Source organism: Taeniopygia guttata, chromosome Z, assembly GCF_048771995.1.
Source record: "Taeniopygia guttata chromosome Z, bTaeGut7.mat, whole genome shotgun sequence".
NCBI lineage: Eukaryota > Metazoa > Chordata > Aves > Passeriformes > Estrildidae > Taeniopygia > Taeniopygia guttata.
The window spans coordinates 22,667,426-22,681,247 of NC_133063.1; the positions used below are offsets into that span (position 1 = coordinate 22,667,426).

General features: G+C 39.1%; 1 long non-coding RNA gene across 1 annotated transcript; it reads right to left on the minus strand.

The window, feature by feature from the left end:
• Window positions 1-173: 173 nt before the first annotated feature.
• LOC140681788 (uncharacterized) lies at window positions 174-9,618 on the minus strand. The gene is made up of 3 exons (XR_012052983.1): window positions 9,412-9,618; window positions 8,467-8,504; window positions 174-305 (listed from the first exon to the last, which is right to left on the minus strand). It is a non-coding gene; the product is annotated as an uncharacterized lncRNA (long non-coding RNA).
• Window positions 9,619-13,822: the final 4,204 nt, after the last annotated feature.

A 13,822-nucleotide genomic window follows, 5' to 3' on the forward strand; every position in this document is an offset into this window, starting at 1 on the left:
AATCCACCTGTACTGCAAATTGCTCTGAAATAAATATTCCACCCTCCCTTCTATCAGATAGCAATGATCTCTTTGTAAGTGATGTTATAAATCTTGAAAGCTCTGAAACGCAAAAGTGAAACTTGCAGCTCTGCCATGCACTAAAGACAGCACCACCCACAACTGGCACTTACTGGCTCTGAAGATTCACGCTCTGCTGAGACCCCTGATGGAGCCTCACGGTCATACTGCTCAATTTGGTCATCTTCGTATTCTTCTCTAGGAGCAGAGGTGGCTGGGGCAGACAGTGATGCTGGTTTTGTGCTCTGGGGCAAGAGAGAAACATGAGGGACAAGCCATTACCTCCTTCCTTCTCACATCTACCACCATATCATCCAAGGAGAAAGCATAAAAATTCAGAGTAAAAGGATTCTAAGCAACACAGATCAAATTAAAACGGGCCAATACAACAGAATTGTATATGGATATGAAGCTGATATTCTTCCCTGGTTGCCATCAGCAAGCAATGTTGTATGTGCAAGACAGAGCTTTTAGCTTTTGAGAGCTCAGAAATGGAAAAGTAAGAAAGAGTCATCTATGCCTTTGCTATTGCTGCTGCAGACATGGAAACCTACAACTGGATCAGAATCTCATCCAGTGCTGGAAAAGAGCAGGAAACGTTGTGAAGAAGCATCTGTGCTTGTTGGAAAATGAGAAAATCAACAGGGCTTTTCCTCTACTAAACCAGCAAAAGAAAAACACAACAAACAATAAGCAGGGAGTCTCTCCGATACCAGCGTCGAAAGCACTGGGATGCAGTGAGGATATGTTTGGCAGGGAATTGGCACTTGTGGTGAGCACTGTCATGTATGGATCTATGGAAGTGTGCCTGAAGGTCTCTCAACAGCCTCCCATTGTCCAGGCTGAAACTCCCTCAGCACCCCCCTCCTTGGCCCTGCACTCCACACCCTTCCCCAGCTCCCGTGTCCTTCTCTGCACATGCTTCAACCCCTCAAGGACTTTCTGCTTCAGAGGGGCCCACAAGTGTTTATGAATATAAAAGCGTAAAAAACTTTCTAAAGTGTAAGAAGTCTTTAGAATGTAGACATACTTTTGAGAAATGTTGGGAAATTTTAAAATAATAAGCAAAATCGGGATCATAAAATCAGGATCTAAATCATTAAGGAAAATTTAAAAATTTATAAAGCTGAGACCAAGAGTTGCAATAGTAATAAACTACTAAGGAACCAAGCTGAGACTTCTTTGAGCAGAAAGCCCAGAACTGTGTCTAGAAACCAAGATAGATTTCTCTCAGAGCTCAGTTGCTGCAACAATAATCTGCCTAGTTCAGAACATGATGTAGCAACGTCTGATTAGAAAAAGATAGTTCAATATCTTTTGAAAAAAAAGAGATTTTAAGTTTTTAAATGAAGACATTTTAGCCATGCCAGTCTCTTATGGGAGGGATAATAGTAGGCCTATGTATTAATCACTCTCACATTATAACATCGAAGAGTGAAATCAAAGTTTGAAGGAAAGCAGAATTAACTCTCTTTATTTTAATTATGCGGGTTTTTACTCTTATGAACTCATGCCAACTCATTGTCGCGTTGTAGCAAGTCTGATTTTAACTAATTCACAATTTATGTTATGAGAACTCCAGCAGAAGATACCTATTAAGGTTTTAAAGGAAAAATATGTTAGTAGTACATATGAAAAATTTTCAGAAGGTAAGTTGTCTAGCAAACTGTCATATGATAAACCAGAAACACAAATTTTTTTCCTAGGTCAGTGTTGAGAGATATTAAACAAGATGCAAGAAAAACTTTAATTTTGGTCAAATCAACAAGTACTCCTCTTAAAGCATATTTGACCATGACACAAAGAACAAATGAATCATATGGTACATTTTTAGATAAGTTAATACAAGCTATGGAAAGACAATGCCCTGATAAAGCAGCTCATTCTTATATTCTCCAAAACCTAGCATTTATAAATGCAAATGATGATTGCAAAAAAATTATTTCTACATTTCCCAAACAGCCTCCAACTGTTACTCAAATGCTTTCAGCTTACAGTAAAATTAGCACTCCACAGTATCTTGCTACAGTACAAGCTAATGTCCCTAGAGAGCAAATTACTAAATCTCATGATTCACTAAGAAACAAATTTTAAAAACCAATTGAAGAACAAACAAAACTTTTTGAAAAAACTCTTGCTGCTGTTCAATGAACCTTTACTAAAAAGTCCTGCTTCAGATGTGAGAAGCCTAGTCATGTGATAAAGAATTGCCCTGATCCAATAATAAAATCTGAAGTACCTTCTGTTTGTCCTCAATATCAAAAAGGGAAATATTATGCAAAAAATTGTCATTCTAAATTTGATATAGATAGTAATCCCCTACTGTTAAACTCCAAGCAAAGTGCGACCCACCGCGTGGTGAAACAAGTAATAGCAACCCAGAATCCAGGGAATTTTCCCCCTTAGCCTTCACTAGGAGACCTAGTGTAAGCCAAACACAATATCTACCTTTACCACCAGTACCACAAGACGTTCCTTCCTATTACCTCCAAGGACAAAACTGGAGTTAGCAAACTCAAAATTAATACGGTTTTTGAAAAATTTCTGTTATGAATGTATACCTACAGGTCTGATTAACAAATCACAACAAAGACAAGAATTTTTAATTATTATAGATAAAGACAACAATACAAGTCTTAGACTATTAATTTTTCCAGTTATCATTTCAGTAAACTGCAATGAAGAGCTAATAGTTTTAGCTCTTCCCCTTAAAGCCCCAACAGTAATTCAACCTAAGAAACCTCTTGCTTTTACAATTGCTTTACCTATAGACATAATCAAACAAAATGTAACTCAACAAAATGCTTTGTTAACCAATCAAACGGTGTACCAAGGTGATCCAGATGTGTTTTCTACTCTAATGCTACATGTCTTCTAAGTAGAACATACTTAGAAGTATGTTCTAAACCAACCAGAACTGACTTGTGGCCTAACTCATCGTGGTAGAACAATTATGTTACAGGCATACCAGATACGGTGCAGATGTCTCAGTAATTTCTCTCCTGTTTTAGCCCATAACTAACACTTAATATCACCTATGAGAACACTCACAAGGATCAGAAGAACTACTGTTTGTTTAGAAAGTGAATCCATGATTACTATTACAAGTCTTGAAAGGAAGACAGCTGCTGTACGCCCCTCTCTATCAATAATTCCTAGAAACTAGCCTCTCGTCATCATCGATATAAAAGACTGTTTCTTCAACATACCACTTCATCCTGAAGATGCCCCAAGATTTGCCTTCTCAGTTCCAGTCATCAAGCAAAGAAAGCCAATGCAAAGATATCACTAGAAATCTTTACCACAAGGGATGAAGAATTCTCTAACAATTTAACAATATTTTGTCACACAAGTACCGTGTACAGCTTGACAGAAGCATCCACAATCCATGATTCTACACTACATAGATGATCTACTCATTGCAGCACCAACATAGACAAAGATAAAACAAACTTGTGACAGCACTGTTACTGAGATCCAAAAGACTGAACTAGAATTTCTACATCTAAGATACAAGAAATCCCACCCTAAAAATATCTAAGATAGAAGATAACAAAACAAACAATTTCACCCCAAAAGATACAACTTCAAGTCAACATCAACACTTTGCAAGATTTACAGCAACTTTTAACAGAAATTAACAAGATGAAACCTATTTTGAAAATTACCAACGATGAACTTGCTCTGCTTTTTGATCTACTGAGAGAAAACTTTGACATTAAATCTCCCAAGATTTTAACACCTGAAGCTCAACTCACCATAACAAGTCACAAAAACTTTCCAAAGAAGACAAGCCCATCATTATGCTCCAAAGAAACCTTTCTTCCTGACTGCTTTGAGACAGAAGCTACAACTTTATAGCCTCATTTTCCAATGAGATCCATCTGAGAAAGATCCATTATTAATAGCAGAATAAGTTTTTCTTCCCTACAAGTCTCCAAAAACAGTTTCTACAACCCTAGAGATAATAGCACAAATTGTAATTAAGGTCAAAGCAAGACTATTAACCTTAACAGGCAAAGACTTTACAGTTCTATATTTACCTTTAAATACAGATTATTTAGATTAGACATTACAAAATTCAGATGATTTAGAAAATGCATTGTGAAGTTTTTCAGGTGTTTGTTCCATTCATTATCCAAGTCACAAATTATTACAAACAAAATTGAGTTTCAAAAAAAGCCCTTGCTAAGTGAAGGGCCTTTAAGTAATACAACGCTCTTCACTAATAAGTCAAGAAAAACACATAAATCAGTAACTGTATAGTTAAATCAAACAACAAAAAATTAGAAATCGAATATTCCAATAGTAGAAAGTTCTCCTCAAGTAGTTAAACTAGCTGCTGTTGTTAAAGCTTTTCAGCTATTTTCAAAGCCTTTCAATTTAATTACAGATTCTACCTATGTTACTAATGTAAGTAAAAAAATAGTTTAAAAAAATATTAGTAATAATAATTTATATTGCTAGCTTTCATGTCTTCATAAAATTTTACAACACAGAACTAACCTATGTTTTATTTCTCATATTAAAGCTCATTCATCTTTACCAAGATGTTTAGCAAAAAGAAATACAAGAACAAATAAACGGACCATAGTTATCTCAAACACATTACCAAACATTTTTGAGTACACAAAATTGAGTCATACCTTTTTTCATCAAAATACACAAGCACTTGTACACTTGTTTCGTATCTCTAAATCCCAAGCTAAAGCTATCATTACAGTTACCCTGATTGTCAGCTTGTGCAAACCCCTGTTTCTACAACAACTGTCAATCCACAAAGTTTATAAAATCTACAATTATAACAAACATCACTAAATACCCTTCTTTTGAGAGATTTAAAAATATTCAGGTTTCAGTAGATTCACTATCAAGTACAGATTTTACCTCTATCCACACAAGAGAACAAGTAATCGTACCTATCAACATTTTTTACAAGCATTTACTTCATTACGTGTACCCCAGGAAATGAAAAAAAACAATAGCCCCACATATCTATCTCAAAAAGTAGCAACATTCCTAATAAATTAAAATGTTCATCACACCTTTAGTATTCCCCACTCCCCCACAAATCAAACAACTGTTAAAAAGACACATCACACATTAAAACACATTTAGATCAACAGAAGAGGGGAGCAGAAGTAATACCACAGATAAAATTAAGTAAAGCTTTATGTGCTAAAAATTTTTTAAACAGTTCTTTTGCAGAACCAGATCCACCAACTTTTAAGCATTTTACAAATAACACACAAACAAAACTAAAAAAAAATCCTCCTGTTTTAATAAAAAGCCTTGAAACAATTTTCCTTTCCAATTAATAACTTAAAGCAAAGAATATACTTGTATTTCTACAAGTACTAGAAAAGTAAAGTGAATTCCAATAAAGAATGTCAAACCATACAACACACCAAAACACACTAACAAACCCAAAAGTCAAAGAGCAAACACACAAACGTAAGCTAAACAGAGACTACAAGTCACGCCTAGTGTTCCTATGTCACCTGTAGAATCTGCAAACTTCAATTTAATAATAATGATAAATGTGTAAAGAGCTTGTTCCGTTGAGCTCTTTTAACAAAAACATAAAAAGAAGGATTTATTATTATCATTAGATTCTAAAAAATTAACATTCTAAACTCTCCAAAAAATGCAGTTTAAAAGGTAAAATATATAGAAAGTTCTTTTAACAAAGAGTAACTCAACAAAAAAGATATGAAAGAAAATCAGTTCACTTTATGTTTTCTAACTTTGCTTACTTTTTATAACGCAAATTTTCCTATACAACAACCAAAACCAAATGTCTAAGTCACATTAACCAAAGCTACAAGATCAGATACCAAATGTATGTCTCACGCAAATCCAAAAAAGCCTTTTTCAACCTGGTTAGTTAGTGTACCACTAAAAAAGTAGCCAATACCTATATAACACGATCCTTTAACAAAAAAGTGACTTAATAACGAACCAAGTGAAATTACTAATAGAAACAATCCCACAAGGGATTAAAGTCTCTAGACCAAACAACTCCTCAAAAGAAGTTCAGAACCCCAAGAATTAAAGATCCTTAGCTCCTGAACAATAAATTTCTGTGTCACATTTTCAAGAAACAATTAGCAAAAATATAATTCTCCAAAATACAATGTTATTCACTCTTACTATGAATATAAAAATTTACATTTTTAGTGCAATTACTCATACACTGTCGATAAAAATCTAAAGTTAACCAATATCCACAGAAATTACCAAAATGTTATTAGTTCATTTGTAGAAATAAAACATAGCAAAACATTCCATCATACCCTAAAGACAAACCATGTAACATTAGCACACTCACTGTAATAACACCCAGTACTAAAACAGTTTCAAAAAAGACAAGAAAAAAGATCTATTAATATATACCCAAAAGATTACAATAGCAATTTCAGTCTGTTAAAAAAAACCACAAAATATTTCAACAAGCTTCTTTTTACCTACAATTGCTTCAGAAACAACATTAAGACAAATAGATAAGATTAAATATTAACTAAACAAACAAAATAATACCACATCCAGTGCACTCAGTAACATGCGAACTGACGTCAGCAGTGTCCAACAAACTCCAAAATCAAACAACCATTAATTTTCTTTTCTAACACATAAACAGAGTTGTAAAGAATTCAAAAGAATGTGTTACATAAATTTGTCTAATCATTCTAAATCCATTCACAAAAACATACAAAAACTTAACATCTACAATTAAAAATAAAGAAACATAGTTAAACAATTGATTCAGTAAGTAGAGCTTAACTCCTTAATCAAAACAACTTTATAAGTTAAGTAAAATCTTGTTATTATAATATTAATATTAATTCCTTATTCACTTCATTATTCACAACAAATTACAAACTCATCAAAAATGGTTTTATTGTCCAAAAGAAAAATACAAAAAAAAAATTACAAACAATGCACAAAACCTCACCAAAACTAATTAAAGTCACTCACAAATTAAACCTTGAAATTGAGACCTTAAAAATGCCAAAATTTATCAGAACCTAATACAGATACTAAACCTTACTTTACCCAACATTAATAATGCTTTAACTTAAAATTATAGAGCTTAAAACAAAGTACCTTCATGTAAAAAGTTTATAAATTTTTTCCTAAATGAATAAATATATGCAGTAGTGAAGCTATATAACACAAAGTAATAAATAAGTGACGAGTCAGAAATAGTTTATTTAAAAAGAGTGGGGGAATTGTAGGAATATATAAAGGTAAAAAACTTTAGAAAGTGCAAAAAGGCCCCAGAAAGTAGACACAAAGCTGAAAAAGGCTGGGAAATTTCAAAACCTTCTCCTAGGAAGCTAGGAAAAGAAGAACTAAGTGAATACATTTATATTTATCATAAGGAACAAGAAAGAACAAGAACTTAGTGATAGTTTGAGATGTCAAAAGGCCTAGATATATGCTTTGCAAAAATAGAAGAAGTTTCAATCTTATATAATGAATTATTGTATATTGTTTGAGGTTCATAGAAGTCCTTCTGTTAATGTTAAACCCACATGGGTCCTTTCCTTACTGGTTAGAGTATAATGACTCTGCACTTTTCTTTTATGCTATTGGTTCAAAGAATATGTAGAAAAAGGCTTTGCATAAACTGCCATCTTGTCTTTGATCTAGATTTGCATGGATGTTCGTTTCTCTGTGTCTCTTGCTTTTTGCTTGTATGATACAGACATAATAAATCCTAAGTCTGCAGCCAGTCCGGGTCCCATCCTGTTCTGTGAGACGCAGACCGATCGGGCAGAAAGTGGATACAGCACTCCCAGCTATGGCCGCAGTGCTGCCCAACCCAGGGGGACGGTCACTGCCCTGCTCCTGCTGCCCCACTGCTGCTGACACAGGCCAGGATGCCCTTGGCTTTCTCGGCCACCTGGCCAGGCGCTGGCCCACGTTCCGCTGCTCTTGGCCGGCACCCCTGGGTCCTTTTGGCCCACACAGCGTCCCGGCCACAACGTTGCCTGTTCGACTGCAAATACAGCATTAAATTGTCCTTCTAATTCTACAACCACATCTTCTAAGGAAGTATCATGAAGTTTTATAGGGATAGAAATCTAAGTTGCTGTGACTTCAATTAAAATGGGCTTATTCAACTCTGCAGGAAGTTGCTCTCTCTTAAGTATTCATCCCTGTCTGGTGTCATCAAGCAATGTTCTCTCTGCAAAACTGAGTTTGTAGGTCTTCAAGGCTCTGAGTTGGAAATTAGGAAATATCCAGCTATGCCTTTGTATTTTTTGTTGAAGGCATGAAAATGGATTTTCTTCCAGCCTCTGTGCCCGGCCCTCTACAGCCTACTTGTTCTGGCTAAGCACACAGCTTACTCTACAATTGCTAAACAGCACAAACCTGAAATGTTCCTTTCTCACTCACCTTAGGACCAACACCTCTGATTACATGATTCAGGTGACCTGTAGTGGGCAAGGGAAAATGAACGAGACGCTGTGAGAAAATTGCCTGGGCTGCTGAATCCCACAGAACAAGCACCGCAAACAGAGAGTATTTTCCATTTCACCACATCCCTCCAGGAGACACATTTCATTCACACAACCAGCAAGAGATCCAGATAATTGTCTTGGGCGTGCCTACCCTTTGGCCTGTTAGCCATTAAATGGATACAAACATGATCAAGAAAATGCAAATTGTTCTCTAACACTCAATGCTCCTGTTCTACCAAGCACATAACACATCTTTTTAAAATCCTCTCCTTACAGTATGTTTGTTTTTTTTTTTTAAATCAGTTGCATGCACAATTTCTCATTAACTTGCTGGAAACAGTTGCCCGGAAAAGCTGCCCCAAAATTCCACTATGATGTGGCAGCTCTATTGTGACACAGCACAGCAGCAGCTCCAGGGTCCAGGAGCAGACACTCACTGCTTTGGAGTTTGCACTTCCTTGCATTTTAACACTCAGTCAAGGGTCAAGTTAGACAGTCAAATCCTTTCATGACAAAATGTAGAAAGAAAGAAGCTTTCCCTGAATTCTGGGAAATACTGCAGAGTTGTTAGAAGGCCTTCCAAGAAGGTCTCCAGTTTACATTTTCAAAGCTGTCTTGCTTGTCCCAGCAAACTGAGGAAATGACAGACTCTACTGCCTCAGACTCTCCCATGGATGGAACAGAACCCCTGCAGGTTCCCTTGCAAATGCTGCCCTGTGGCTACAGAAATCCCCATGTAGCTGAACTCCTTGACAGGAGCTTTACCAAACCAGTGGCACGCTAGTGCTCTTTCTGTTTCAAAATAACTCAGGCACTAAGAAAGAGCAGGAAGACATACAAAAGCCACGTTCGGGTACACCCAGGGAAAACCTCTACTTACGTGTCAGGTTAGTGAGGAAATAGCTGGAATAACAAACGCCGAAAACTCCAATACCTACAGCAATAACCTTCTCAATCATTGTAGCACTGCTGTGCAGATTTGCTCCAACATCAGAAAAATCAAGGCTCTTGTCAGTGGGCAGCTCCCACTGACAAACGCCTCAAGCAGGAGGATGCTCCTGCCCTGAGCAAGCCCTAGGGCTGCTCTGACACTGAGGCCTTCCGTGCACCAAGACAACCTTCTGATGCCACCATGACCACATGGCAACCATGCCCTGACATCACAATGCAAGCACTCTATATTGGCCTGTGAATTTAGGCAGAGCAATAACCAACCTTCCGTACAGCAAACGCAAAATAGCCAGGGAAGTTCTCCTCTGTCACAAAGCAGCACAAATTCCCCTCGTGGGCCAAACCCTGTTGTTCAAGGGACCCAAGAGTAACTCCAGGAGTGCACCAAGCACCTACAGCCTGTACCCGAACTGAGCACTCAGATGGGACCCAACCAAAGGAAACCAGACCAAGCAAATGGCCCAAAGCATTGCACATCTGAGAAACAACCCTCACTTTTAAAAATTTAAAGGTTTATTAAATCTTAACAAAGGACTGAATAAGGAAAACTTGCAGCACTGGGAGTCTCTATGAACATTACATAGAGCAGCTCATCTATCAAATGGTTGCTCTGCCTTTTATACCCTTCATCCCGCCAAAGTTTTGTCAAAGTTTTGCCATCCACTGATGGAGATTTCTTTCTTACATCTTGACTGGAGGTCAGGTGTTGTTACACCACACCTCCTGGTCACAAGCCGGCCCTCCCCAAAAGCCCTGACTACCAAAGCTATTGCAAGGGGGAGGGGAAAAAGGACTATGGGAGGATATATTACAATAACATCACTCTGCATTTTTACATCCACATAATATCTACCTCTTAACTGTGAGAGCCAACTGTTACATTACTCATCTATAACACACAGAACCAGGAGAGAAGGCACTGTTGGCATAACAGCTGAAACAATTCCTAACAAATCTCCCACATATTTGCATGTTTATTGGATATGCCCAGGGCTCCTGAGGATGTACATCTCTGCCTCTATTCCCCTTTGGAAGCAGTCAAACTGGCAGCGTCTGCCTGCCAGCAGGAGCTGCTCCAAGCTGGGAACACGACTGGTGGTGCTGATTTCCAGAGGCTTCTGTGTCCCAGGAGAAGATAAGGAAGGAGAAGATTGAGAGGTGCTGGCGCTGCTGCTGCTCTGTGCCAGAGAGCCCCGTCTGGGCAGGGCACGGCGCTGCAGGCTCTTTCTCCTGCCAGAGCTGGGCACACCTGGGAACAAGGCATGGCAACTTGTGGGGAAACCAAGGGCTTTGTGGGGGCTGCATTGCTCAGCACACACCCAGACTACCTGCGGCACAGAGTTCTGGCGCATAAAAAGATGAAGCAGAGGGAAATAGCTGGGAAAGGTTTCATTTTGACCTTTCTAACTGTTTCACAGAAGTTTCCAAAATGAAAGTTACAGAGCAGGGCCTGCCTGATCCCTGCTGCCAGCTCAGGATTGGAAGGGAGGCATTCATTTATTTCAGTACTCGGTGCATAGGGAATCACTCCCCTAACACCTGCACACCCAGCAATCTCATTTACTAGTTTGTATCCATGGAACTAAGACATATTCAATACTTTGCTGAAACTCGCAGGCTAAACATTACTCCAAATTATTTGACATATTTAAATAATTTCTCAGAATTTATTGACATCAGACTAGGAATAGGAGTATCCTGTAGGTCCCTGGTGGTTGTTGCCACAGGTTGAGGAGGAGACCCATGCACAACATAATCTAAGATACAACTGGCCTTGCAGAGAAAATTTGTTCCATTAGTTGCAGTAGCAAATAATACCAACCCCTGGATTCCCAAAAATCCGCTGAGCAGGAGAAGGAGATGGAGTGTGGTGCTCGGCGACAGGGGCAGGTAGGCAGTGCACTTCCATGACACGCCCTGGATCAAAATGGTGTGCATGTCATCCTTCTCACCCCTCCAACCCAGAGCCAGGCCTTATATCTCCTGCTCAGGAGTGGAATTTTCCCAGTTACAGCATCAGCTCACACATGGCTGGCATGTGAGATGAGGCCAGGATGGCTCCAGATACCAAGGCCATGCCAACAACGGCTCCATTATGCATTGCTCCCCTTTCAAACCTTAACTGCCCACCGATTGACCCATACATTGTTTCTCTTTCAAGGGTCCTGTTCCCACCCATTAAACAATACACTTTTCTTCATTGTATTGTCAACCTGCTCAAACACGGATCAAATATGGCAGGGCCTCGGACATGACTCCGGTTCCTGACACAGTCATTTGGGAACTATTCCATTCCTCAAATTCTCCTTTGCTGGTCAAGAGCCTCTTAAAAACATATCTTCCCTTTGAATGCATTCCAGCTACCTTCTTAGCAGGACCACTCTCTTTATTCTCAAGGCTAAAATAGCACTTGCACACATTAGGCACTGCAGTGGGACAATACAGGGTTCAGCACTGCCTGTTAAAGCTAAAGGGATTCACAAGCTTAAGCCCTATTGAATACACTTAACATTTCTCCTTGCTGTTCTGGGAATCAAACACAAGCATTTCATCAATACACCCTTCAGGTGCTCTTGCTGAGTGAAGCCACATGGCTGTGTCAATACAGCAGCTGGGACTCAGTTTTTTCATGCATAGAAAGCCAATTTTTTATTCACAAAACTAATTTTTATACGGTTTCCACAGACCTCATGTTTAATTCCAATTGCCTGGTTCTTTTCTTGTCCACATGATTCACTGCTTAGAAGGTGTTTTTGTGTGGACTTGCTAAGACTCTCTTTTACTCAGGTGTTTACAATTTTCCTTTGTGGACTCCCATTGGACAGATTTCCTGATTATTACAGATGCAGTTTTCTTACCACAAGAGTTTGTTGTGCTAACTGCAGTCATGATTTTTCACATGGGAATTTAGCTAGCTGTACAGGCCAGCTGCTCATTTTTAGGAGAGTAAGGCCTGATTTTATAAGGCCTTTCTTTGACAATACCCCCTACCTGTGTGCAACACATTGTGACTTTCTTTGAGAAATTAAGGAAGAAAACACAGATTGCCTACTGAAATATTTCTGCTCTCTTCCAAATCAGTTCACAACTCAAGCAAAACCCTCAGGCGCATCTCCGATTCCCTCTCTCCCAGCAGCTCCGAGCTGCGGCGTGGCACAGTGCTTGCTGTGTGCCAGAGAGCACAAAGCAGGCTGGCCTGCTGGCCCTGAATATTTCTGCAAAGCACTCTGCAGGTCACATCTTTGCTGTGGCTCAGTGCAGAAGAGCAGAGCTGCCTCCCAGAGCTGTGTGAGGCACTGGCTCCTGCAGCCGTGGGCTGACAAGCTGTCCCTGCCTCCCGCTGGCCCATGGTCCCCTGGCACAAGCGCCGTGCCTGAAGGACGCTGCCCTGTGCTCCAGCCTGCCGAGCAGCCCGGCTCCCTGCCCCGGTGCCCAGAGTGCTGCACACACTGCTGACCTTTGCCAGGAGTCGCAGGGCAGCCGGCACAAGAGTGGGAATGCTGAGCCAGGCCACCGGCCCTCGGCTGCCCTTGGCCTTTCTCTCCTCGGGGCAGTGAAATGCCTGCAGCTTCATAAGAGATCTGAGTGGGAGAAGCCCCGGTCAGTCAATCCTGGGGCTTGGTAGCAAGCTCATCTATGATATTTGGTAACATCTCACCCTTCCTGGTTTAATAAAATTTGTAATTTGTTCTCTGTCTTCCATCTATAAGGGCCCTTTGCAAACAGGAAAACAGAAGACAGCATGGGCCAAATGTCCATGGAAACTGCAGTATTCATCTTCAGGATCTTTTATGAGGGAACTCAGGCCACAGGCACAATGCTTATATGTTAGAACTTATCTTTAAAAAACAAAAACCATTCAAACTTTAACTGATTTAACCCTTATAGAAAAGTCTAACTATTAAAAACAACCTGTAACCCATTTATGCCTTGAAGAAAAACCCAACACCCAGAAAACAATCTGTAAACAGAAAAAACAATTTGTAAGCAAGAAAAAGTTTGTAAGCATGAGAAATAGTTTGTAAATAAATCAAGTTCTTATATATACTGTCCATGAAGTAGGTATACTTCAGGATGTTTGTCTATGCTTTCCACTGTCCACTGAAGGGTATTTTAGGCAGCTGAATATCATAGGGTTATTATACCGTTATATTATTTACTTAAGACTCAAAGAGGGGGGTGTACCCTCAGCCCAACCCCTTTTACCCCCTTCTTCTTTGTATAATAAGAAAAATAAGGACAAACATAGTTTTTGAGCACTGAGTGGATCTCTTTTTCACTATGAGGACTTGAAAAAAAAATTCTTCCAGATGAGTGTGAGTGAAAATTTAACAAAGTAA